Here is a 24,368-nt window from a genome sequence, read left to right as displayed (position 1 = left end):
TTGCTAGTTAATATGCTGCGTTCCTTACGTTTTTCTGCTTCCCTTTTCCAGTCTGAGAAGGCAGGCCAATTTACTGATTTTGCACCCCTTCTATGTGGGTCTCTGCCTGCTAGGCAGTTTTCTAGACACGTGATTCTATCTAGATTGAATGTACCATCCAAGGGGAAAGGGTGTCTGTCTTTCTTTGTCCATTTAGCCCACTTAGGTAAATCATTTGTAGATATCTGACCATAGTAGGTAAAGACATAAGAAGCGGGAGTTCCCTTTTCTGGGATCTTGCTCTGTGCAGCTCCCATCTTAGTCTGTTTGGTGTTGTTTTTTTTTAAACTAGGCTCTCTTCTTCTAGATCGCAAGTTTCACCCCTTACCCCTTTACGATTATTACTGACTGTCCAAAGGACCACAAGTGATGAAAAATAACAAGTAATAACAACAGTCAAAGAAATGATAAGCAATGCAGCTGCCCAAACAGGCAAAAAGACCAAATATTCAGACATTTATCTTATACTTTAAACTAAACAAATAGTCAATTCTCAGTTTGCGTTATACGCCACTACAAACTGAGTCCTTAACGTTTAACTTATACTTTATGTGAGAGTTTTCTGTCTTAATGCTGTCAATAGTCAACAAAAAAAATAGAAAACAATAGAATCCTTATGCTTTAATGCGAGGGGCTTGAACCCTCGTAGAAGGTATCTCAACGGAGAAAAATCCTGAACCTGATAATACAGATCTTAAAAAATTACAGTGACAATTCTCAAACGATACTTTCTGCCGCGGGACTCAGCCCCGGCTCAAGGGACCCACCCTTGATCAAGGGACCCACCCTTGATACTGCAGTTTGAACTTGGTACCTTATGGGACTCAGCCCTGTCGACTTTCCTCTTGCCTTCTTTGCCCGATACTTTTTTCTTTAAAGACTTGAGTTGTCAGTATTCTCCTCCTTTCAGTGGTCAACAATAAAAGAAGCAAAAGTTACAGGATTCAACTCAAGTCTAAAACATGAGTCTTAACTAGATCACAGTACTCCCGTCAGAAGAAACAGACCACACCAACTTAATATCTAATGAGAAATCCTTTTATGTGATAAAGCATCACTGTGGCCATTCAGGATCTGTCATTAGAGATTCACGATGCCCTTGTCCGTGACTTACCGAAAGGCAGCAAGCGATCTCGGTGGAACCTCCAAGTAACTGTCGAAGTCTCGACTCGCTAGTAAGACTCTTAAACACAAAGTATCGTTAAAGACAGGCTTTATTTGCTTGCAAGGGAAGAGTTGTGTAGACAAGGGCTACATCAGACCTCTTCAAAGTAATACAGAAATTGTAACATATTTATACAGTAAAAAGCAAAACAGGCTTTCTATGCCACATGACATAGTATTGAATCATAACTGATTACAAAGGCACAGACCGTGCAAATTATTGAAACAACGTATTCCGGGCTGCGTTAGAATAACGAACGGAAATACCTTGGGATAAGATTAACTAATCCTTTATTATGGGATCTCTCTGTTCCCTCTGTTCTCTCACTGTACCAACTGGACCCGTGGGCCGATATTTACCTTATCATGTCCTTGGCTGTTTGTTTGGTAACTGAGGCTCCTTGTTAAGCTTGTCACAGATAAGGAGTATGTATGTCTCATCCCCTTGCCTTTAGTGAATCATGCTGTCGGCCATTTGAGTTTTTATTCTATGCCTAGGAAGCCATTTTGTGTCTAAGTAAGAAACTGTACTTCTACACTAGGGCTTATGTATGGTGGCCGGGCATTGACCAACAGATAGAGGAGTTGACGAAAAGCTGTGCTGGGTGCCAAAAAGTGCAAAATGCACCTCCGATCGCACCGCTACACCCATGGGAATGGCCTTCAGCCCCATGGCAACGCGTACATATTGACTTTGCTGGTCCATTCATGGACTCCATGTTCCTAATTGCGGTGGACGCACATTCCAAATGGCCAGAAGTGATCAAGATGAATACCACTACTTCAGAAAAGACAATTGCGGTGTTAAGAACAATATTCGCAAGGAACGGATTGCCTGAACAGATATGTTCGGACAACGGACCACAGTGCGTGTCGGAAGAATTCCAAAAATTCTTAAAGAAGAATGGGGTGAAACATTATACCTCTGCCCCATATCATCCGGCGACAAACGGGTTGGCCGAGAGATTTGTCCAAACATTCAAAAAGGCAATAAAGGCCATGAACGATGATCAGATTCCGCTACAACACAAGGTGGACAATTTCCTAATGGCATATCGAAACGCCGCTCATGCAGTAACTAACCAAAGTCCTGCCATGATGTTTTATAACAGGAGGTTGCGGTCCAGGTTGGACTTGTTAAAACCAAATGTGCGGAGGGAAGTGGAAAACAAACAGTTCCGGCATATTAATAACAAGACCACTCGAAGTTTCGACGTAGGACAACCAGTGTTGGCAAGGGACTATGGAAACGAAAAATGGCAGTCCGGAACAATTCGGGCCAGACAAGGACCTCTGATGTACACAGTAGATATTGGTAACAATGTGATAAGGCGTCATGCGGATCAACTGGTAGAATCGAGAGCAAGGGTCGAACCCATGGTTGCGACAGAGACAACTGTGGAAGACGTTAATGAACCTGAAGCATCTACCTCAGCAGGGAATGTACCTGATGATGACGTCCAATACATAGGAAACCAACTAGAAGAGTCACCTCAGCAACAAGAATCAGAGACCACTGAAAGGCGTTATCCAACCCGAATCAGAAGGCCTCCTGAGAGACTGAACCTTTGAACTGTTTATACCTGAAGTTATATATGTATATGTGTTATTATGTTATGTTAAATGGGGATATGACTGTTAAGCTAAAAAGGGAGGATTGTGGTGTATGTAACCTGTTCCACCTTAAGAGAACTTAAGCCTGTTCCACCTTAAGAGATGTACTACTTTCTCTGGCTGCTGTATACGTAATACCGGTGGTGACCACCGGTATATAAGTACCGTGTAGTGATATTGCTGTTAGTATAGCCCTGACCTCCAACTAGTAAAGACCTGTTGAAACGTTATTCTTGTAGTCTGTGTCAGTAATTAATCTTAAATACAACTAGAACACACAGACTTAACAGTTACATAGAAACATAGAAGATAGGTGCAGGAGTAGGCCATTCGGCCCCTCGAGCCTGCTCCGCCATTCAATGCGATCATGGCTGATCATCCAAATTCAGAACCCGGTCCCGGCTTTCTCCCCATACCCCTTGATCCCTTTAGCCTTAAGAAATATATCCAACTACTTCTTGAATATATTTAATGAATTGGCCTCTACTGCCTTCTGTAGTAGAGAAGTCCACAGGTTCACAAATCTCTGGATGAAGAAATTCCTCCTCATTTCTGTCCTAAATGGCCTACCCCTTATCCTTAGACTGTGTCCCCTGGTTCTGGACTCCCTGACCATTGGGATCATCCTTCCTCCATCTAGTCTGTCCAGTCCTGTCAGAATTTTATAAGTTTCAATGAGATCCCCTCTCATTCTTCTAAACTCCAGCGAGTACCAGCCCAATCGACCCAATCTCTCCTCATACGTCATTCCTGCCATCCCATGTATCAGCCTGGTTAATCTTCGCTGAACTCCTTCCATGGCAAGAACATCCTTCCTCAGATGAGCTGATCAAAACTGCACACAATACTCAAGATGTGGTCTCACCAAGGCCCTGTACGACTGCAGCAAGACATCCTTGTTCCTGTACTCAAACCCTCTCGCTACGAAGGCCAACATACCATTTGCCTTCTTAACCGCCTGCTGCACCTGCATGCTTACCTTCAGCGACTGGTGCACAAGGACACCCAGGTCTTGTTGCAATTCCCCTTCTCCCAATCTATTGCCATTCAGATAATAATCTGCCTTCCTGTTTTTGCCACCAAAGTGGATAACCTCACATTTATCCACATCACATTGCATCTGCCATGGTTCTGCCCAATCACCCAACCTGTCTAAATCATCCTGGAGTTCCTCGGCATCCTCCTCACAGCACACACGCCCACCCAGCTTTGTGTCGTCTGCACATTGGGAGATATTACATCTAGTTCCCTTGGCTAGATCATTAATATATATTGTGAATAGCTGGGGTCCAAGGACCAATCCCTGCGGTACCCCACTAGTCATTGCCTGCCATTCGGAAAAAGACCCGTTTATTCCAACTCTTTGCTTTCTGTCTGCTAACCAGATCTCTATCCAACTCAATACCTTGCCCCCAATCCCATGTGCCTTAACTTTACATGCTAATCTCTTATGTGGGACCTTATCAAAAGCCTTCTGAAAGTCCAAATACACCACATCCACTGGTTCTTCCTTATCTATTTTACCAGATACATCCTCAAAAAATTCCAGTAGATTAGTCAAGCACGATTTACCTTTTGTAAATCCATGTTGCCTTTGTCTGATCCTGTCACTGTTTTCCAAGTGCTCTGCTATTACATCTTTTATAATGGACTCCAGCATTTTCCCCACTATCGATGGCAGGCTTACCGGTCTGTAATTCCCCGTTTTCTCTCTACCACCTTTTTTGAATAGTGGGGTAACATTTGCTACCCTCCAATCCATGGGTACTGTTCCAGATTCCATCGAATGTTGGAGATGATCAGCAATGCATCTACTATTTCTAGGGCCACTTCCTTAAGTACGCTAGGATGTAGATTATCAGGCCCTGGGGATTTATCGGCCTTCAATCCCATCAATTTCCCTAACACCATTTCCCTACAAATACTGATTTCTTTCAGTTCCTCCCTTTCATCAGACCCTATGTTCCCCGCCATCTCTGGGAGGTTATTTGTGTCCTCCTTTGTGAAGACAGAACCAATATATGTATTTAATTGGTCTGCCGTTTCTTTGTTCCCCATTATAAATTCCCCTGATTCTGACTGCAAGGGACCTACGCTTGGCTTCACCAATCCTTTTCTTTTCACATATCTATGAAAGATTTTATAGTCAGTTTTTATGTTCCCTGCAAGCTTACTCTCATATTCTATTTTCCCCTTCTTAATTAATCCCTTTGTCCTCCTTTGTTGAATCCTAAACTGCTCCCAATCCTCAGGTTTACTGATTTTTCTGGCCAATTTATATGTCCTCTCCTTGGATCTTATGCTATCCCTAATTTCCCTTGTTAGCCACAGTTGAGTCACGTTTTTTGTTTTATACTTATGCCAAAATGGGATGAACAAATTCTGCAGTTTATCCATGCGGTCTTTGAATGTTTGCCATTGCCTATCCACCATCAACCCTTTGAGTGACATTCCCCAATCAATCCTACCCAACTCACGCCTCAGACCATCGTAGTTTCCTTTATTTAAATTCAGGACCCTAGTCTCTGAGTCAACTATTTCATTCTCCATCTTAATGAAGAATTCGATCATATTATGATCGCTCCGACCCAAGGGGCCTCGTACAACAAGATTGCTAATTAAACCTTTCTCGTTACATAATACCCAGTCTAAGATGGCCTGATCTCTGGTTGGTTCCTCTACATATTGGTCTAGGAAACCATCCCGTAAACACTCCAGGAATTCCTCCTCCACAGGTATTGTTACTAATTTGGTTAGCCCAATCTATATGTAGATTAAAGTCACCCATGATGACTGCTGTGCCCTTATGGCACGCTTCTCTAATTTCCCTTTTAATGCCACCCCCAACCTCTGCATTACTGTTTGGAGGCCTATATACCACTCCCAGTAATGTTTTCTGCCCCTCGGTATTTCTCAGTTCTACCCATACAGATTCCACATCATCAGAGCTAATATCCTTCCTCACAATTGTGTTAATCGCTTCTTTAACCAGCAATGCTACCCCACCTCCCTTTCCTTTTTGCCTATCTTTCCGGAATATTGAATACCCCTGGATTTTGAGTTCCCAGCCTTGGCCACCCTGGAGCCATGTTTCTGTAATCGCAAACAAATCATATTTTTTTACCTCTATTTGCGCAGCTAATTCATTCACCTTATTATGAATGCTCCTCGCATTAAGACACAAAGCCTTCAGGCTTGTTTTTTTAACACTCTTAGACCTATTAGAACTATTATTTACTGTGGCCATGTTTGTAATAAACCGTTGATTTCTCTGACTGCCACTTTTTTTTTGCTCCTTCCTATCTTTTGCTTTTATCCTTGTTTCCCTTTCCTCTGTCCCCCTGCTCAGGTTCCCAACCCCCTGCCATTTTAGTTTAAACCCTCCCGCAGAGCACTAGCAAACACTCCCCCTAGGACATTGGTCCCGGCCCTGCCCAGGTGCAAACTGTTCGGTTTGAACTGGTGCCACCTCCCCCAGAACCGGTTCCAATGTCCCAGGAATTTGAAACCCTCCCCCTCGTACCATTCCTCTAGCCACATATTCATCTGAAATAGACTTCTATTTCTACTCTGACTAGCACGTGGCACTGGTAGAAATCCTGAGATTACTACCTTTGAGGTCCTGTTTTTTAATTTACCCCCTAAATCCCTATATTCAGCTTTTAGGACCACATCCTATTTTTTACCTATGTCGTTGGTACCTATATGCACCACGACAACTGGCTGTTCACCCTCCCCTTCCAAAATGTTCTGCAGCCGCTCTGAGTCATCCTTGACCCTTGCACCAGGGAGGCAACACACCATCCTGGAGTCTCGTTTGTGGCCTCAGAAATGCCTATCTATTCCCCTTACAATAGAATCCCCTATTACTATAGCTCTTCCCGTCTTTTTCCTCCCATCCTGTGCAGCAGAGCCACCTCTGGTGCCAGGATTTTGGCTGCTGCTGCCTTCCTCTGATAAGCCATCCCCCCCAACAGTACTCAAAGTGGTGTATCTGTTTGAGAGTGGGATGTCCACAGGGAACCCCTGCACTACCTGCCTGCGCCTAGTACTCTGTCTGTTGGCCACCCCTTCCCTTTCTGCCTGTCGAACCTTTGCCTGCGGTGTGACCAACTGCTTAAACGTAATATCCACGACGTCCTCAGCATTGCGAATGGTCCAGTATGTATCCAATCGCAGCTCCAGCGCCACAATGCAGTCTGCCAGTAGCTGCAGCTGGACACACTTCCTGCACACATAGTTGACAGGGACACAGGAAGTGTCCCTGAGTTCCCACATAGCGCAGGAGGAGCATACCATGGCACTGGGCTGTCCTGCCATGACTTACCCTTTAATTAATTGTAATTAAATTAAATCAAATCAATCGCACCAATTACTCTACAGTTACATGGTACATTTAAGGGTTCTGGTTTGCCAACAGTCCCTGCTATACCACAGAGACCTTAGAAACTATAAACCACAGAGTTAAAGTTTAAAAAGAGAGAAATACTCACCAACCAATCACTTATCTGCTTTCTGGTGATGTCGGACTTCGATTACTTTTTACTTCTCTCCCTCCCTCTGAGCTCGGAGACTGGAGATTAGTAAGCTCTGAGGCCTACCTGAGCATCGACGCTGCTTAAATAACCGCCGCTCTGCCGATTCTCCTGCAGGTCCGCCGCTCTCGCCGCTCTGAGGCCTACCTGAGCCTCAATGCTGCTTAAGTAACTGCCACTCCGCCGATTCTCCCGCAGGTCTGCCGCTCTCAGGCCTAGCGGAGCCTCAACGCTGCTTAAATAACCGCCGCTCCGCCGATTCTCTCCCAGGTCTGCCGCTCTCGCCGCTCCCATGCTGCTGGCAGATACCTCCATTGGGGAAGCGCACAGTCCCAGCAGGGAGAAGGTCTTCCAAGGAGGTCCCACAGTTGAGAGATAGGGCATGGAGGCGGGACAGCTGGTAAATTCGGAGAAAGTGGGGGCGGATGACAAACCCGCCCCCATCCCTCCTCTGTGCCCTTTTGCCAGGAGGTGGGATGATGTGCAGCTTCGGGTCCCATCTCCTGGAGGCGGGAAAGACATTTAATCCTTTTAACTGCCAGTCAGAAAAAAGGATTAGTGCCATTTGACTTTCACAGGTGAAGGCTTCCCGACCTCGGAGAATCCCACCGGGTTGGAGGAGACATGGAGGAGTTCTGCGGTGGTCGGAGGCACCTGGAAGTAAGATGTAGAGGTGAGTGATGGGTGCAAGTGTGGAGTGGTAACTTTGCAAGGTGAGTAATAAGTTTTAAAAAGTGTTCACTTACTTTATTTTCTTCCTACAGCCTTCAGCCGCGGTGGATCGGGAGAGCTGACATCCTCCTTGTCAGTTTCACAGATTGGCTGTTGGAACCTGTAATGTATGTACCTTTAAGAGAGGAACTATCTTTTACAGCCCCTGTATACTGCAGTACCAGTAGTGACCACACCTGTATATAACACCGTGTAGTAATTTGTACAGTTAGTTCCAGCATACCCTCTGTTCAGTAAACACCTGTTATTACCGTTCTCCTGCAGTCCGTGTGTTAGTTATACGCGGACACCACAGTGGCGCCGAGCAGGTTCGAACTCACCTGCAGTACTGCATCACCTCACGGGGATCCATCCCTAAAATGAAGCTTCTTGGAGGTCGAAGCCAGAGCAACGGGCTTCGACCGCAGGCAACCGCCCAGTGATCCATTAGAGTTCAGAGAATCGCAGGGGAGGTTGTGGAGAGCTGGGCTTGGTTCTCCAGTCAAGGTGTTCCAGCAAATCGGGCTGGTAGCAGGTAGTGCGCTGACCCTTCCTGGACTGCGGCGGGCTAGAGCTCGATCGAGCGGCTCTGCAAGGGGGCCGAGCAGTGTCATCGGGAAGAAAAAGAGAGAGAGAGGGTGGAGCGCACAGGGCGCGGCTGGTGCTCAAGAGCCGGGCAGCGTTAAAGAAAATTTAAAAAAGGGGAAGGAAAAGAGACGCGCAGTGGACAGTGTCGAAGAAGAATAAAACTAAGAAAATTAATTAACAAAAGAGAGACGCGCAGAAAGCCGCGAGGCGCCGCCATTACTATTTAGAATGCTAGGAGCAGCATTGGCAGCAGCGGGGGAAGAAGGAAAAGCGCGGGAGGTGCCATTTTAATCCATTAGGGAAGAAGGAAAAGTGCTGAAGGCGCCATTTTAAACCACCCAAGATGCCGAAGAGTGGCAGCATCACTGCTTTCGACAATGAAATAGAAGACTGGACCATGTATGTGGAAAGAATTGAAGTGTACTGCAAGGCAAATGAGGTGGCCGATGGAAAGAAGGCGTCGGTATTATTGAATTTGATGGCCGCGAGAACGTACGGCCTATTGTGGAATTTAATTACCCCAGCTAAACCAATGGAGAAAAGCTTTGAAGAGATTGTCAATATCTTACAGGAACGTTTAAACCCTACACCGCTGCTGATAGCAGAAAGATTCAAGTTCCATAAAAGAAACCAGCACAAAGACGAAAGTAATGCTGACTATCTTACGGAACTACGCAAGTTATCGAAACACTGCCAGTTCGGAGCAGGACTGGCAGATACCTTAAGGGATAAGTTTGTCTGCGGGCTCCAGAGTGAAGGAACCCAAAAACGACTACTTTCGAAAAAGGACCTTAAGCTAGAAAAGGCTTTCAGCGTTGCAGTATCCTACGAAGCAGCAGCATGGGGAGCTGCGGAAATACAACAGAAACCGCAAGAGTTTAGCACCAATAAAATGGCATATGGAGCAGAAAAGTGCTATTGCTGCGGCAGAACAACCCATGACCAGAAGGATTGCTGGTTTAAGGACAAAGTATGCAGGCAATGTGGAAAAGTGGGACACATAGCACGAGTCTGCAGGTCGGGAAAGAAAACCAACACTAAAAGAACTACTAAGGAAAAGTACAAGAAAGTACAAAAGATGACGGATAGTAGTTCAGAAGATCAGAAGAGTGATCTTGAGAGTCTGGAGCGTTCGGGTGTGCTGTCCAAGGTGGACTGGAGCGAGTGGGCCACACCCATCATTCCTGTAATGAAGAAATCATTGAGCAGCACGCCTGGGGAGCCGAAGAAGGTTCGCATCTGTGGGGACTTTAAGGTAACTGAACCCAGTCCTTCACACAGTACAATGTCCACTTCCACGGATAGAAGATATTTTCTATAAAGCCGCTTGGGGCGGGGGGGGCGCTTGGGGCGGGTCGGGGGGGTGCTTGGGGTGAAGGGGCGGGTGGGGGGGTGCTTGGGGTGGCTGGGGCGAAGGGGCGGGTGGGGGGGGCGCTTGGGGCGAAGGGGCGAAGGGGTGGTTGGGGAGCGTGCTTGGGGCAAAGGGGCGGGGGGGTTGCTTGGGGCGAAGGGGCGGTGCTTGGTTCGAAGGGGTTGGGGGGGTGCTTTGGGTGAAGGGGCGGGTGGGGGGCATGCTTGGGGCGAAGGGACGGTAGATAAGGTGCTTAAAAAGGCATATGGGATACTTGCCTTCATTAGCCGAGGCATAGAATATAAGAGCAGGGAGGTTATGATGGAGCTGTACAAAACGCTGGTAAGGCCACAGCTGGAGTATTGTGTGCAGTTCTGGTCGCCTCACTATAGGAAGGATGTGATTGCTTTGGAGAGGGTGCAGAGAAGATTCACCAGGATGTTACCTGGGATGGAGCGCCTCAGCTATGAAGAAAGACTAAACAGGCTGGGGTTGTTTTCCTTGGAGCAAAGAAGGCTGAGGGGGGACCTGATTGAGGTGTACAAAATGATGAGGGGCATAGATAGGGTAGATAAAGAGGAACTTTTCCCCTTAGTAGGGGGGTCAATAACAAGGGGGCATAGATTCAAGGTAAGGGGCAGGAGGTTTAGAGGGGATTTGAGGAGGAACTTTTTCACCCAGAGGGTGGTTGGAGTCTGGAACTCACTGCCTGAAAGGGTGGTAGAGGCAGGAACCCTCACAACATTCAAGAAGCATTTGGATGAGCACTTGAAATGCCATTGCATACAAGGCTATGGACCAAATGCTGGAAAATGGGATTAGATTGGACAGGGCTTGATGGACGGCACAGACACGATGGGCTGAAGGGCCTCTTTCTGTGCTGTATAACTCTATGACTCTATGACTCTAAGCATCTAGAAAATACCTCATGATAAACACTCACAAAGGTCTTTACCAGTAAAACCGACTGGTATTCGGGGTAGCATCAGCTCTGGCTATTTGGCAGAGGGCGATGGAACAAGTCCTGCAAGGGATCCCGGGGACCCAGTGTTATTTGGACGACATCCTGGTTACAGGCGAAAATGACAGTGAACACCTTGCCAACGTGGAGCAGGTGCTCACTAGATTACAAGAATATGGACTACGAGCCAACCGCCCCAAATGCAAGTTTTTCAGGAAACAAAACTCGTATTGTGGCCACGTGATTGATGAAGAGGGGTTACATAAGTCCCCAGACAAGATTGAGGCAGTAGTCAAGGCTCCAGCACCGGAAAATGTGTCACAACTGAGGTCGTTCCTCGGGTTGGTGAACTACTACCATAAGTTCTTGCCAAATTTTCTACAATTCTGCACCCACTGAACGCCCTGCTGCAAACTGGAGTAGCATGGAAATGGAGTGATGAGTGTAAGCGTGCCTTTCAGAAATGTAAATGCCTAATCACTTCAAAAGAAGTATTGGCCCACTACAATCCAACACTACCAATTCGGTTGGCATGTGATGCGTCTCCCTACGGCATTGGCGCGGTGCTGTCGCACAAATTCCTTGACGGTTCAGAGAGGCCAACAGCCTTTGCGTCACGCTCGTTAACCTCAGCCGAGCGTAACTACGCCCAGATTGACAGGGAGGCCCTCAGCCTGGTGTGGGGGGTGAAGATGTTCAATCACTATCTGCACGGGCAGAAATTCACCTTACTGACTGATCACTGGCCTCTTGTCTCCATTTTTAACCCAAAGAAAGGCATTCCAGTGATGACGGTGCAACGGCTGCAAAGATGGTCCCTTTTTCTAGGGGCACATCAATACGAAATATAGTATAAGGGCACAAAACAGCATGGAAACGCTGATGGGCTGTCGCGCCTGCTGCTGCCTACGGTGGAGGAAGCACCTGCAGTGGACTCTGTTGAGATATTCCATTCGACCATAGTCAAATGTCTACCTGTTACAAACTCAAGTATAGAGAAGGAAACCCGAAATGACCCGACACTCTCTCTGGTCTATGATTTGACGGTGAAGGGATGGCCAGCACATGGCGACTCACTGTTGCCAGCATTCTCGACAAGGAGAGAACAGCTGTGAGTGTGCTGGGGGACCTTGATGTGTGGATCCCGAGTGGTAATTCCACCCACGTTAAGAGATAGAGTGCTCAATGAGCTTCATGAGCATCATCTGGGAGGGGTAAAAATGAAGAGCCTAGACAGGGCATTTGTGTGGTGGCCGGGAATCAATAAAGAAATCGAGGAAATGACCAAGAGCTGCACAGGATGCCAGAAAGTCCAAAACGCTCCACCACAGGCCCCACTACACCCATGGGAGTGGCCCTCATCTCCATGGCAACGGGTACACATTGATTTTGCTGGTCCATTTATGGACTCAATGTTTTTAATCGCCGTGGATGCACCTTCGAAATGGCCAGAGGTCATCAAAATGTCCTCCGCCACCACGGAGAAAACTATTGCAGTCCTACGGACCATCTTCACCAGGAATGGCTTGCCAGAACAGATTTGCTCCGACAATGGACCACAGTTTGTGTCCGAGGATTTCTGGAGGTTTTTGAGGAATAATGGGGTAAAGCATTACACATCCGCCCCATATCATCCAGCCACAAATGGATTGGCTGAGAGGTTTGTTCAAACCTTTAAAAAAGCAATAAAGGCGATGTATAATGACAACATACCACTGCAACACAAGGTGGATAATTTCTTGTTTGCTTACCGGAATGTGACACATGCAGTCACCAACCAAGCTCCAGCCATGATGTTCTTTAACCGAAGGTTAAGATGTTGCCTGGATTTGCTCAAACCAAACATAAGACGAGATGTTGAGAATAAGCAATTCCAGCACATCAATGAGAAGCCAACCAAAAGCTTCAAGATAGGGCAACCAGTCTTGGCCCATGACTACTGAACAGAAAAATGGTAGCCAGGAACGATATGCACACGGCAGGGACCACTAATGTACACAGTGGACGTTGGAGAGAGCATCGTGAGATGCCATGCTGACCGGACTCTAGAGTCACAGGAACAAGTCAAACCCATGCCATGATCATACGCACCTGGTGATGAACCCGAAGTACAGATTGCGTCTACCTCAGAATCAGTGGTATTGGACGCTGACGAACCAACCAATGACAATGAGCCAGAATCGACTCCGCCGCAAGAACAGGATACTCGAGAAAGGCGCTATCCAGACAGGATCAGGAAGCCTCCTCAAAGACTGAATTTATAAATGATTACTTTCAGCTGATGTATATAGTACAAAGAAAATTGCAATTGTAATTAGTTATTATTGAATTGTTAAATGAATGTTATGTACTGTTTATCTAAAAGGGGAGGAATTGTAATGTATGTACCTTTAAGAGAGGAACTATCTTTTACAGCCCCTGTATACTGTAGTACCAGTAGTGACCACACCTGTATATAACACCGTGTAGTAATTTGTACAGTTAGTTCCAGCATACCCTCTGTTCAGTAAACACCTGGTATTACCGTTCTCCTGCAGTCCGTGTGTTATTTATACGCGGACACTACAGAACCTCCAAACCAACAGCCATGTGAAATTTACAAATTTGAAAGGTTTGATGAGTCCTGAACACAAGGGCTCATCAAACTAAAGAGAATGTCAAGAGTTTGACAGCTTCACAGAGCTGTCAAATGCTGACATTTCTTCTTCCAAGAAGTCTTGACAGATAGCACAATAGCAAAATACTGCGGATGCTGGAAAACTGAAATAACAACAGAAAACGCTGGAAAAACTCAGCAGGCCAGGGAACATCCGTGGAGAGAGACAGTCAATGTTTCAGGTCGAAACCCTTCTTCAGATAGCATGTCTGACGTTGACGTGCTCCGTCAGTGACTTCCTCCCTAATTGGCATGCTGAGCCCGCAGGGCGGGCTGAATAAGCTCAATCAGGGGAAAATCCCTCTGGTTGGTCAGGCGAGAATGGAGGCAGGACATTGACACGACAAGCAGCAGTCCCACCTCCAAGTCACCTCCATTTACAAAATCCAGCCCATAGAAGTTGCAGCACCTCTGACTTCGGTAGGCCTGCTAAAAGTGCTGAAAAACTTTTAGAACAAAAGTTCTGCCACCTGCAACTGCTCCCTGATTAAAGCTCCATTTTAATGGTGGAGCTGCAGCTGTGAGGAGGTCACCCAGTTGTCAACCCGCCAGGATTAGCTGGCGTGGTTTAGGGGGGTCGTGCAACACGCTGAAAATGTGGTAAAATAATGAAGGCCTGTCAAAATAGGATTATAGAGGCCCTTAACTACTATTTAAGGGTCTTAACTACCTCTCCTGACTGATGGAGGCGGGACCGAATCGCACCCATCAAACCCACCACCGGCAAAATTGCACGGAGGCGGTTTGGAGGCAGGTTCCGCACCCGCCCTCAGTTTTTGCCATTTTGCCAACTGTTCTGCCTCCAAACCCACCTCCTCGAGGCTGGGAACATCGCCCTCAAAGATTCTGTCCCTTTTCTACTTTTAAAGGCTGCACAATTTCAGTGGATTGTCCCTTTAAAAAGCCTGTATGAATGTTGCAGAGCCACCGGCTGTGGTGAAGCTTCTTTTTTACCTTTTGTGCAGAGTGTTCAAGTTTTTTTGTTTCAATGTGAAAGCAAACTTTTTCTTCAGTTATATTCAGTATTTTTACAGTCACTTGTATAAAACACCTAAAGGAAGAGATAAGAGAAAGATGACAATTTACTGGGTTTCTGTAAACACTTGATTTTCCTTGTGATTGTTTTATCTGCTCTGTATCATGTTTAGTTAATAAAATATCGGTCTTAATTAAATTGGAATTAATGGAGGTTAACTAACCTATTAAATTGTGAAAACCTGACTTTCATTGTGGCCACGGTGAAATTCTGGTCGTGGTAAATTGTGTGAAAGTCTTTAGTTCTGGACATGAGATTCTCACATTTAAAAGATTTGAACTCATTTTTACATTTTTAATGATTTGAATTGGAATAGTGGGACATGGGGGGACTTCTGTTTGTTTAACTGGTTAGTGGTGCTGGAATGTGTGTGGATAAAAAGGGAGGAATGTTACTGCTATAAAGCAGTATGATAAAGATCTGGAGACATCTTGTAGTTAGATTGTATTACCGAATTATCTCACTTAATATTTAAAGTGGAAAGTGGTGTTGCTAATGATTTATGCTGTTTTTAACTGATTTTAAATTCCTGGGGATAGATAAAAATTTGGTAACATTTTTGTGCCTTCGTAGCTCATGTTCTGAAAAATTGGACATAAAAGGGAAGCTGAATTTTTTTCTGGATTAAATTGTATCAGGAAATTTTGTGCAAATTTTGAAGGTACAAAGACTTTGGACAAAAGTAATTGGAGCCTGGTTCTTTTCATTCGAATGTGAAGTGATGTAATTGCATGATGTTTACCTCCACCTTCTTATAACCTGCAAAGAGTTAACCCTTTCCCCTGACAGCTATTTTTTGTTCACCGCACAACTTTTGTATTGCTGAATGAAATTTATATATTGGGCATTATTAAATTTAAGTTTCGTAATGTTAAGTGGATATTTCCCCATGGGAACAGAAGGAATTTTATGAATTGATAAATTAACCCCTTGGGCTCTTAAGCAGAGCCAACTAGTGGGAAGGATATAGAGGAGCAAATTTGCAAGGAAATTACAGAGAGGTGCAAGGACTATAGAGTAGTGATAATGGAGACTTCAACTATCCTAATATAGACTGGGATAGTAATAATGTAAAGGGCAGAGAGGGGGAAGAATTTTTAAAGTGTGTTCAGGAGAACTTTCTTGATCAGTACATTTCTGGCCCAATGAGGAAGGAGACATTGCTGGATCTGGTTCCGGGGAATGAGGTGGGTCAAGTAGAGCAAATTTCAGTAGGGGAACATTTAGGGAACAGTGATCACAGTATCATAAGGTTTAGATTAGCTGTGGAAAAGGACAGGGAGCAATCTAGAATAAAAATACTTAATTGGAGGAAAGCCAATTTCAGTGGGTTGAGAATGGATCTGGCCCGGGTAAATTGGAATCAAAGTTTGGCAGGCAAAACTATAATCAAACAATGGGCTGCCTTTAAAGAGGAGCTGGATCGGATACAGTCGAGGTACATTCACACAAGGGGGAAAGGTAGGGCAACCAAAGCCAGAGCTCCCTGGATGATGAAAGAGATAGAGAGTGAAATGAAGCAGAAAAAAGGGGGCGTATGGCAGATGTCAGGTTGAGAATACAAGTGAGAACCAGGCTGAATATTGAAGTTCAGAGGGGAAGTGAAAAAGAAAGTAAGAGGGGCAAAGAGGGGGTATGAGAATAGATTGGCAGCTAACATAAAAGGGAATCCAAAAGTCTTCTATAGGAATTTAAATAGTAAACACATAGTAAGAGGAGGGGTGGGGCCGATTAGGCACCACATAGGTGCAGGGGGTTGCTGCACAGATGTGTTCATGTCAGTCAGCTTTGCCTCTGACTACCTTCCTTGAGCGGTTCAAATCGCTCGCCCCATGGGTTCTGGACACCGGACTTAGATACAGGCAGCGATACAGAGAAGACTCGAGTAGACAGGTGGTTGGATGCAAACAAAACCAAGATTTTATTGAAGAGGAAAAACTTGATACAATCTTATGGAAAATTAGTAGTTTACACTTCTACAGGCAAAACTTACAAGAGAGTCATAATAATACTATACTTATACAGGGAATGGGGAAGACACGGCACATCGAGGAAAAACAATTACCTTAACAATCCCTTTATTCTTATCCCACCCCCTATACGTAACTAGGTTAATCTATGAGGGGTCAGAATTCATGCTCACCAATAAAAGGGGTTTGTTCGACTCAAAACAGCGGTTGGGTTCGGGGTTCGCTCTTGGTGCTCTCTGGAGCCTGCCGTCGTCATGTGGGTACTGCAAGGGCATTGTCCAGGTTCGAGTACCCCAACGTTACAGTCTTTGCTTGGGTACTTTACCTTGCAGGGATGATTCTTTGCCGACAGCTTGAGTTTGCATGAAGATACTCGCAGGTCAGCTGAGGCTGAAGGCCCGATAATTCGAAGCCTACCCTCAGTTGGCCTTCCCCGGGTGGTCTTCCTCCTCCCCTCGTCGCGTCCCGCTTCGCCTGGCCTGAATTGCCCGTGTTCGCCCGACCCGGTGTCGGAGCGAGTCCAGATGGAGTTGGAGAGGGCATGGGCAAAGGCCAGGGGGTAAGCGCGGGATGGGGGAAAGAGCGGCAGCCACGACGGCGAGGGGCCGAAGGACCGGGGAGCAGTGATACTGACAGCAGTCAAGCAGCAGTCTTCTTCTTCTTCTTCCAACGACTACCCCCGATTGCTACCTGGGGGCCTTCAATTATACCTTCACCGACAAACCTTATCTACCCGCCAAATCAGGTTAGTTCTGTTGAGATACCGCGGCAAACGTGGGAGTCGAGACAGAGCTATTGAAAACACAACTGCTTTATTCTGACCACATGGCAAACAGGAACTAGAAAAGCCTGCACATCCACTTAAATACTTCCCAGACAGGAAGTGCTCCCGGCAGCCTGTCCCTGCGGGAAACAAGTTGCTGGAGGAAAGGGCCCCCGGCTGGGGGCTTCTGCTTAGACTGTCTGTGCCGCCGTGAGCGGATTATGTCCAGTGGTGGCGTGTTGCCACAGAGCTCCCCCCAGAATCCGCTTGGGAGGAGTGGACGAGTCGTGACGGTGGTCTAATGGTTCTGCCGCAGCGGCTCTGAGTGGTCGCCGGTCTGGTTGGTTGGGTCGGGTGGTTCGCCGCCGGCTGTGCTGGCTTGCCGGGGGGACGGCCTCTGGCTGGAGGCTGGGCCACGGGGACCTGTTCCCCTGGTTCTGTGTGTGCTGGTTTGAGCCGGTCGATGGAGACTGTCTCGACCCTGTCGCCGAGTCGCAGCTTGAATACCTTGTCCCCGGTTTGTAGTACCTCGTACGGACCGTCGTACGGGGGTCGCAGGGGCCCGCGGTGCGTGTCGTGTCACACGAAGACGAAGCGCGCCTGCTGTAAATTTGGCGGGACGTGAGGTGCGAGTTCGCCGTGTCGGTTGACCGGAAGTGGGGCGAACTGCTGAGCGGAAGAGAAAGAGTCGAGCCACTGCTGTTCGGCCGACCAAGACTTGGTAGGCTCCGGAAGGAATTCGCCTGGGACGCGCAGCGGTTGTCCGTAGACTAACTCCGCTGCCGAGGACTGGAGGTCTTCCTTGACCGCGGTGCGTAGGCCGAGTAGCACCCACGGTAGGCGGTCAGTCCAGGTACTGTCCTGCAGGCCGGCGCGGAGTGAGGCCTTGAGTGACCTGTGGAAGCGTTCACAAAGTCCGTTGGCCTGCGGGTGGTACGCCGTGGTGCGGTGGAGCGTCACCCCGAGGTTGCGTGCTGTGGCCGTCCAGAGTTCGGAGGTGAACTGGGCGCCTCTGTCAGAGGTTATGTCGGCCGGTACGCCGAACCTCGCAACCCAGGTGTTAACGAACGCCCTGGCGATGTCGGCTGTGGTGGTGGAGGTCAGCGGCACTGCCTCAGGCCAGCGTGTGTAGTGGTCGACCATTGTGAGGAGATAAGTTTGGCCTTGCGATGGCGGCAGGGGACCGACGATGTCGACGTGTACATGGTCGAAGCGGCGGCTGGGTACCTCGAAGTCTCCCAGGGGTGCTTTGGTGTGCAGCTGTACCTTAGCCCGTTGGCAGGCGAGGCAGGAGGTGGCCCAAGTCCGAACGTCTCTGCTAAGGCCGCGCCAGACGAAGCGCTTGGAGAGGAGTTTGACGGATGCGCGGGAACCCGGGTGAGAGAGCCCGTGGAGCGCGTCGAAGACGCGGCGGCGCCAGGTCTCAGGGACGACCGGCCTGGGTTGGCTGAGTGAGACGTCGCACGTGACTGCCGTGGCTTCGGTCCCGTGCGCGACCTTGGCTAGGCGTAGCCCTGGCAGGCTGGTAGCCACCGAGAGGAGGTCTGGGTCCGTGAGCTGGGCCGCTGCTAGTTGTGCGTAGTCGACCGCGAGGTGATTCGCACAGATGGCGGGACGGGAAAGGCAGTCGGCGACCACGTTGTCTCTACCGGAGACGTGCTGAATGTCCGTAGTAAACTCGGAGACGGCCGCGAGCTGGCGTTGCTGCCTAGAGGACCAGGGTTCGGTGTGCTTGGCCATCGCGTATGTGAGTGGCTTGTGGTCCACATACGCGGTGAAGGGGCGGCCTTCCAGGAGGAACCTGAAATGGTGGACCGACAGGTGGAGTGCGAGAAGCTCGTGGTCGAAAGTGGAGTATTTGACCTCCGGGGGGCGCAGTTGGCGGCTGTAGAAGGCAAGTGGCTGCCACGCGCCATTGACCCACTGCTCGAACACGGCCCCGACCGCGTGGTCGGAGGCGTCGGTGGTGAGCGCGACCCGGGCATCGGCCCTCGGGTGCGCGAGCAGAGTGGCGTCGGCGAGCGCGTTTTTGGTGGCGTTGAAGGCGTCTGCCGTGTCAGTGGTCCAGGCTACGTCCATCTTGCCGGATTTTCCTCGGAGGGAGTCGTATAGGGGCTTCATAAGGGCTGCGGCTCTGGGGATGAACCTGTTGTAGAAGTTCACCATCCCGAGGAACTCCTGGAGGCCCTTGATGGTTGTGGGCGGGGGAATTGCTGGACGGCCTGCACCTTGTTGGGCAGGGGGACGGCCCCAGCAGGGGTGATGTGGTGACCGAGAAAATCGATCTCGGTTCGGCCGAATTGGCACTTCGCCGGGCTGAGGATGAGCCCGTGTTGGGCTAGGTGCCCGAACAGGATGCGAAGGTGTTCGAGGTGTTCCTGTTTGGAGGAGCTGGCCACGAGAATGTCATCTAGATAGACGAATAGGAAGTTCAGGTCCCTGAGGACTGAGTCCATAAGGCGCTGGAAAGCCTGTGCTGCATTCTTGAGGCCGAAGGGCATCGTCAGGAACTCGAACAGGCCGAATGGGGTGATGACGGCCGTTTTGGGGATGTCCGCGGGGTGTACGGGGACTTGGTGGTAACCGCGCACCAGGTCGACTTTGGAAAAGACGGTTCGTCCGGCCAGTCGGGCCGAGAAGTCCTGGATGTGTGGCACCGGGTACCGATCGGGGGTGGTGGCGTCGTTGAGGCGGCGGTAGTCCCCGCAAGGGCGCCAGCCTCCGCCGGGCTTGGGTGCGATGTAGAGGGGCGAGGCCCAAGGGCTGCTGGAGCGGCGGATGATGCCGAGTTGTTCCTTGTTGGTAAACTCGGCCCGCGCGATTTCCAGCTTGGCCGGGTTGAGTCTGCAGGCGTGGGCAGAAACTGGGGGGCCGGTGGTGGGGATATAGTGTTCCACACCGTGCTTGGCGGCTTTGGCCGAAAAGGTCGGGTTAGTGAGGGCGGGAAACTCAGCTAGGAGTGCTGAGTAGTCGTCCGTGGCTCTGGTCGTCGGGCCGGCCGAACGGGCCGGGGTAAAGGCGCCGGGGATGGGGGCCATAGTGTTGATGTCGACGAGGCGGTGCCTCGGAATTTCGACAAGGAGGCCGTGGGCGCGTAGGAAGTCGGCGCCAATGAGTGGGCAGAGGACCTTGGCTGTCAGGAACTCCCAGCGGTAGCGGCGGCCCGCGAGGTCGAGCGTGACCATGCGGGTGCCATATGTGCGGATTTCAGAGCCGTTGGCTGCAGCCAGTGTGATACCCCGTGTGCCGCGTTGGATCTCGAGGGCGGAGGCGGGGGTGATGCTGTGCTGGGCCCCTGTGTCGCACAGAAATCGGCGGTTGGTTCTGTCGTCAGTGACGTACAGTAGGGGCTCCTTCTGCCCCGCGGCCATCGCGGGGTCCGGTGCGGGGGGGGGTTTGAAGGAACACGGTGGCGTGCAGCGTTGAGCCCTAGCGCCAAAACGGGTGTGGTAGTAGCAGTGACCCAGAGTGGTAGGGCGGTCGGGCCTAGCGGCCCGGGAAGACCGCGTGGTCGTTGCCGTGAGATCGGGCGCGACGTCGCGAGCGGCCTGTGCAGAGAGCAGCCGGTCGGCCTTTTCGGCTATCTCATTCAGGTCCGTGGAGTCAGACTCCACAAGGAGCGGGCGGATGCTGGCGGGGAGCTGCCGAATGAAAAGCGTGCGAAAAAGGGCACCGGGATTTTTGTCGTCGGAGAGGGACAGCATGTGGGAAAGCAGGTCTGATGGTGAAGCATCACCAAGGCCGGGGAGGTCCAGGAGTTGGCAGTGGCGCTGGTAAGAGGACGTTTGAAATTTTTTAAGTAGCGCAGCCTTTCAGATGCTCGTACTTGCCCTCCGTTGGTGGATTCTGCAGCGCTGCCCAAACCTTGGGGACTGTAGCGTAGGTGAGCGAGGCGACGAGGTAGTCGTACTTCATGGCGTCGACTGTAATGCCTTTCAGCCGGAATCTGGACTCAGCTTGAACGAACCAGGCTTCGGCGAGGTTCTCCCAAAAGTCAGGTAATTTAACCGTGACTACGTTTGTATCCGCCATGCTAGCTTAGGATTCGTCCTGAGCGTCGGGGTCACCAGTGTTGAGATACCGCGGCAAACGTGGGAATCGAGACAGAGCTATTGAAAACACAACTGCTTTATTCTGACCACATGGCAAACAGGAACTAGAAAAGCCCGCACATCCACTTAAATACTTCCCAGACAGGAAGTGCTCCCGGCAGCCTGTCCCTGCGGGAAACAAGTTGCTGGAGGAAAGGGCCCCCGGCTGGGGGCTTCTGCTTAGACTGTCTGTGCCGCCGTGAGCGGATTATGTCCAGTGGTGGCGTGTCGCCACAGTTCTTTTTTTTATTTTTGGCGGGCTAGTTAAAATAATGGTAGCAATCTGTACTGACGGGTTTTTAGATGGCCGGTAATTGCATCTACCGGCCCGATAATTGACTCGTATTGTCCTGAAAGTCCTTGATGGGCTTGTCCGGCCTCGATGGATGTGTTTATTCTGTTGCCGATTATGTATGCAGACTGTTTGATGGCTTTAACTGTAGGCCTCATTGAATTCAGATCTGCCTCTAATTCGGCCTAATACATAATTCACAGGTTGTCTGGGTCCCAAACCACAAAGTTCTTTTCACAGGAAACCTGCAGCCTTAGTTTCGATTTCCCTCAAACTGCCTGGGCTGCAGAATCCATTTTGGAGACCCGCAGGCTTCCTGCCACGAGGCACGGACGCCATCTTGGGTACCCTTTTTAATTTCAAAAGAAATGTCCACGCAGGGTCCCTTTTATCGATAATAACCTTTGGGGAAATGCACAAATTTTGCGAATCTTACATTCCCCCTGTGATACTAAAACTTGCTTGAAGTATCATACTTTTCCAAGGTGAGCAAAATTTTTCTGACCCTCCATAGTCAGCCTTCCTCTGTAATTATCTATCTAATATACCCATGACACATGCACTTCCCATTCCGCGAAAATATAATGTTCATCAGCATACAAAGAGGAAAATTACAGGCTTTACACACACATCCAAGCATGGAGGAGGTCCTACACCCCTGCACCACTTGGTACACATAACTTTATTAAACCACATCGCAAAAGAAAACAACAAAAGAAAGAACCTTTAATTAAAAAAACAAACACAAAGAAACAACAGTTCTTCAATTGAAATACGGGAAAACTTAAACTGGCGTATCTTCCTCCACCTTTACATAATGTTCTTTCCAAAAGCTCTGGTTTCGGAATTCTGACCACCGACCTTTTCCCTTACACTGGATGCAAACTAAATACAGCACTATTCCTAACTGGCAAACCAGGAGAATGTGAGAACCCAGTCTGATCCATGAAGGGACCTCTATATTATTGAAAAGGTTCCACCAGGGTGGAATCACAATATCCAATATCTTAGTCCCTAGCTCCACTGTTTTCTGCTCGAGAGTGTAGAAATGTTTCTGTGAAAATATGACGGCTTTTAGAATTTTGGTCAAATGTTCAGGGAGGGGGGAATTTCGTAGCCAAAGTACGCTATATACTTCTGCAAGCTCGTAAAATTCTCCTTCACAGTGAGGTGAACAGTGGAGGGTTCAGGGATGGGGACAATTTGCTCCTGGGCCACTCGAACTTCTGCCTTGGGTTTAAAGCAGAAACTGCTGTCACTTACCGGGCACCAGCTGTGCTGACCATGCTGGTAGTGGGGCGCGCCGGTGGTGACACAGTATGTCCCACCCCCTATATATGCTACCTGCGGGGGAACATGGCCTTGTGCCATTGCCGCCATGGTGCAATTTATAGGCTTCACGTCAGCAGTTCTGAACCCACACTGTGGTCTTGAGAAGGCATTCAAGTGCTGGGGGCATAGGATAATGTGTGCTCCCCGGCTCCGGCACCCTGAGAGGTCAGTACCTGTCATAGCGTGCTCCCACTTAATGATGTAAGGCGGGACCGCTGTGAACCGAATGTGTGCACCCCCCTGAATGACTCCAATGTTCTCTACCCTGTATACCGGGGCGGGTCGGGCTGTCCTACCCATGACCAGCATCCTAACTACTACTCCCATGATTGTGTGGTTGGACCGCCCACAATCCATGGGGAATGGCTAGGCTTCGGAGGCTAGCCGGAGTTGGCATGGGCTCAACGTGTTCTCAAAAGGGCGGAGGGCTGCGAGGTGCTTGTTGCTAATCCAGGAGGGGGCCAAACCTTGTTTTAAATTCTCCAGGTTACTGCAGCCCTTGGCCAGTAACCACGCCCCTTATAACACGCACACCTCATTCTGCGTAGCTTGGTCAGAAGCATTTCTGTCCTCCCTTATGAGAGCATTTACCATCTTTGCGTGCTTTTCCAACTCGGCTATAATCTCTTTTAAAGTGACCATCATGGCCAGGTCCTCATGCAACTCCAGCCAACTACCTTGTTCTCATCCAGTAATATCCCTTTTAACTGTGTTTTTAAACCCTTTATCTGGGTCTGCAGCTCTATGTCATCCAAGCTGTTGATGACAGAGGACCCAGTGTTAAACGCAGTAAAAACATCATTCCATACACCCCTTCTTTGTCTCCCTGGGTTACCCAAAAATTCCCGGCGTGTGGTGTAGAGTTCGGTCTTGTCCACGAGGGCAAAATCGAACTCGTAAAACTTTCGGAACATGTCTTTAAATAGGGCCTGGTATAACTGCTCTGTTTCTTTGCGGCACCACTCCGGCAAATGTACCTCGGTGAGATTTAAAATCACAGAGGCTACCGCGTAGTGTACCCCCTGGTACAGCATCTGATCGGTGGGGACTAGTACCAATCCATTCCCTGGTCCCTTGGTGGCGGTAGGGCAATCTTCCCTGGATAACCTCGCCGCCTGCACCTTGGGCGGGGACTTACGGCGGCGGGTTACCAGCTCAGTGGCATTGACTGGGATCGGGGAGAATGGGACTGCGCACGTGTCCAGGCTGGTCTCCCACCTTATCCCCTCCCCGGCGTCTTGCCACTGCCGGTGGAAAACAATGGA

The 24,368-nt window shown here is 49.0% G+C and overlaps 1 pseudogene; it reads right to left on the bottom strand.

Annotated features, from left to right (window-relative positions):
- Positions 1–606: 606 nt before the first annotated feature.
- The window catches only part of LOC147121679 (uncharacterized), a 33,690-nt pseudogene continuing 9,928 nt past the window's right edge, over positions 607–24,368 (bottom strand).

Source organism: Somniosus microcephalus, chromosome 3, assembly GCF_052327205.1.
Source record: "Somniosus microcephalus isolate GS21.2 chromosome 3, FLI_Smic_1.0, whole genome shotgun sequence".
In the NCBI taxonomy this organism is placed as follows: domain Eukaryota; kingdom Metazoa; phylum Chordata; class Chondrichthyes; order Squaliformes; family Somniosidae; genus Somniosus; species Somniosus microcephalus.
This window is presented reverse-complemented; position numbering and strand designations above follow the sequence as displayed.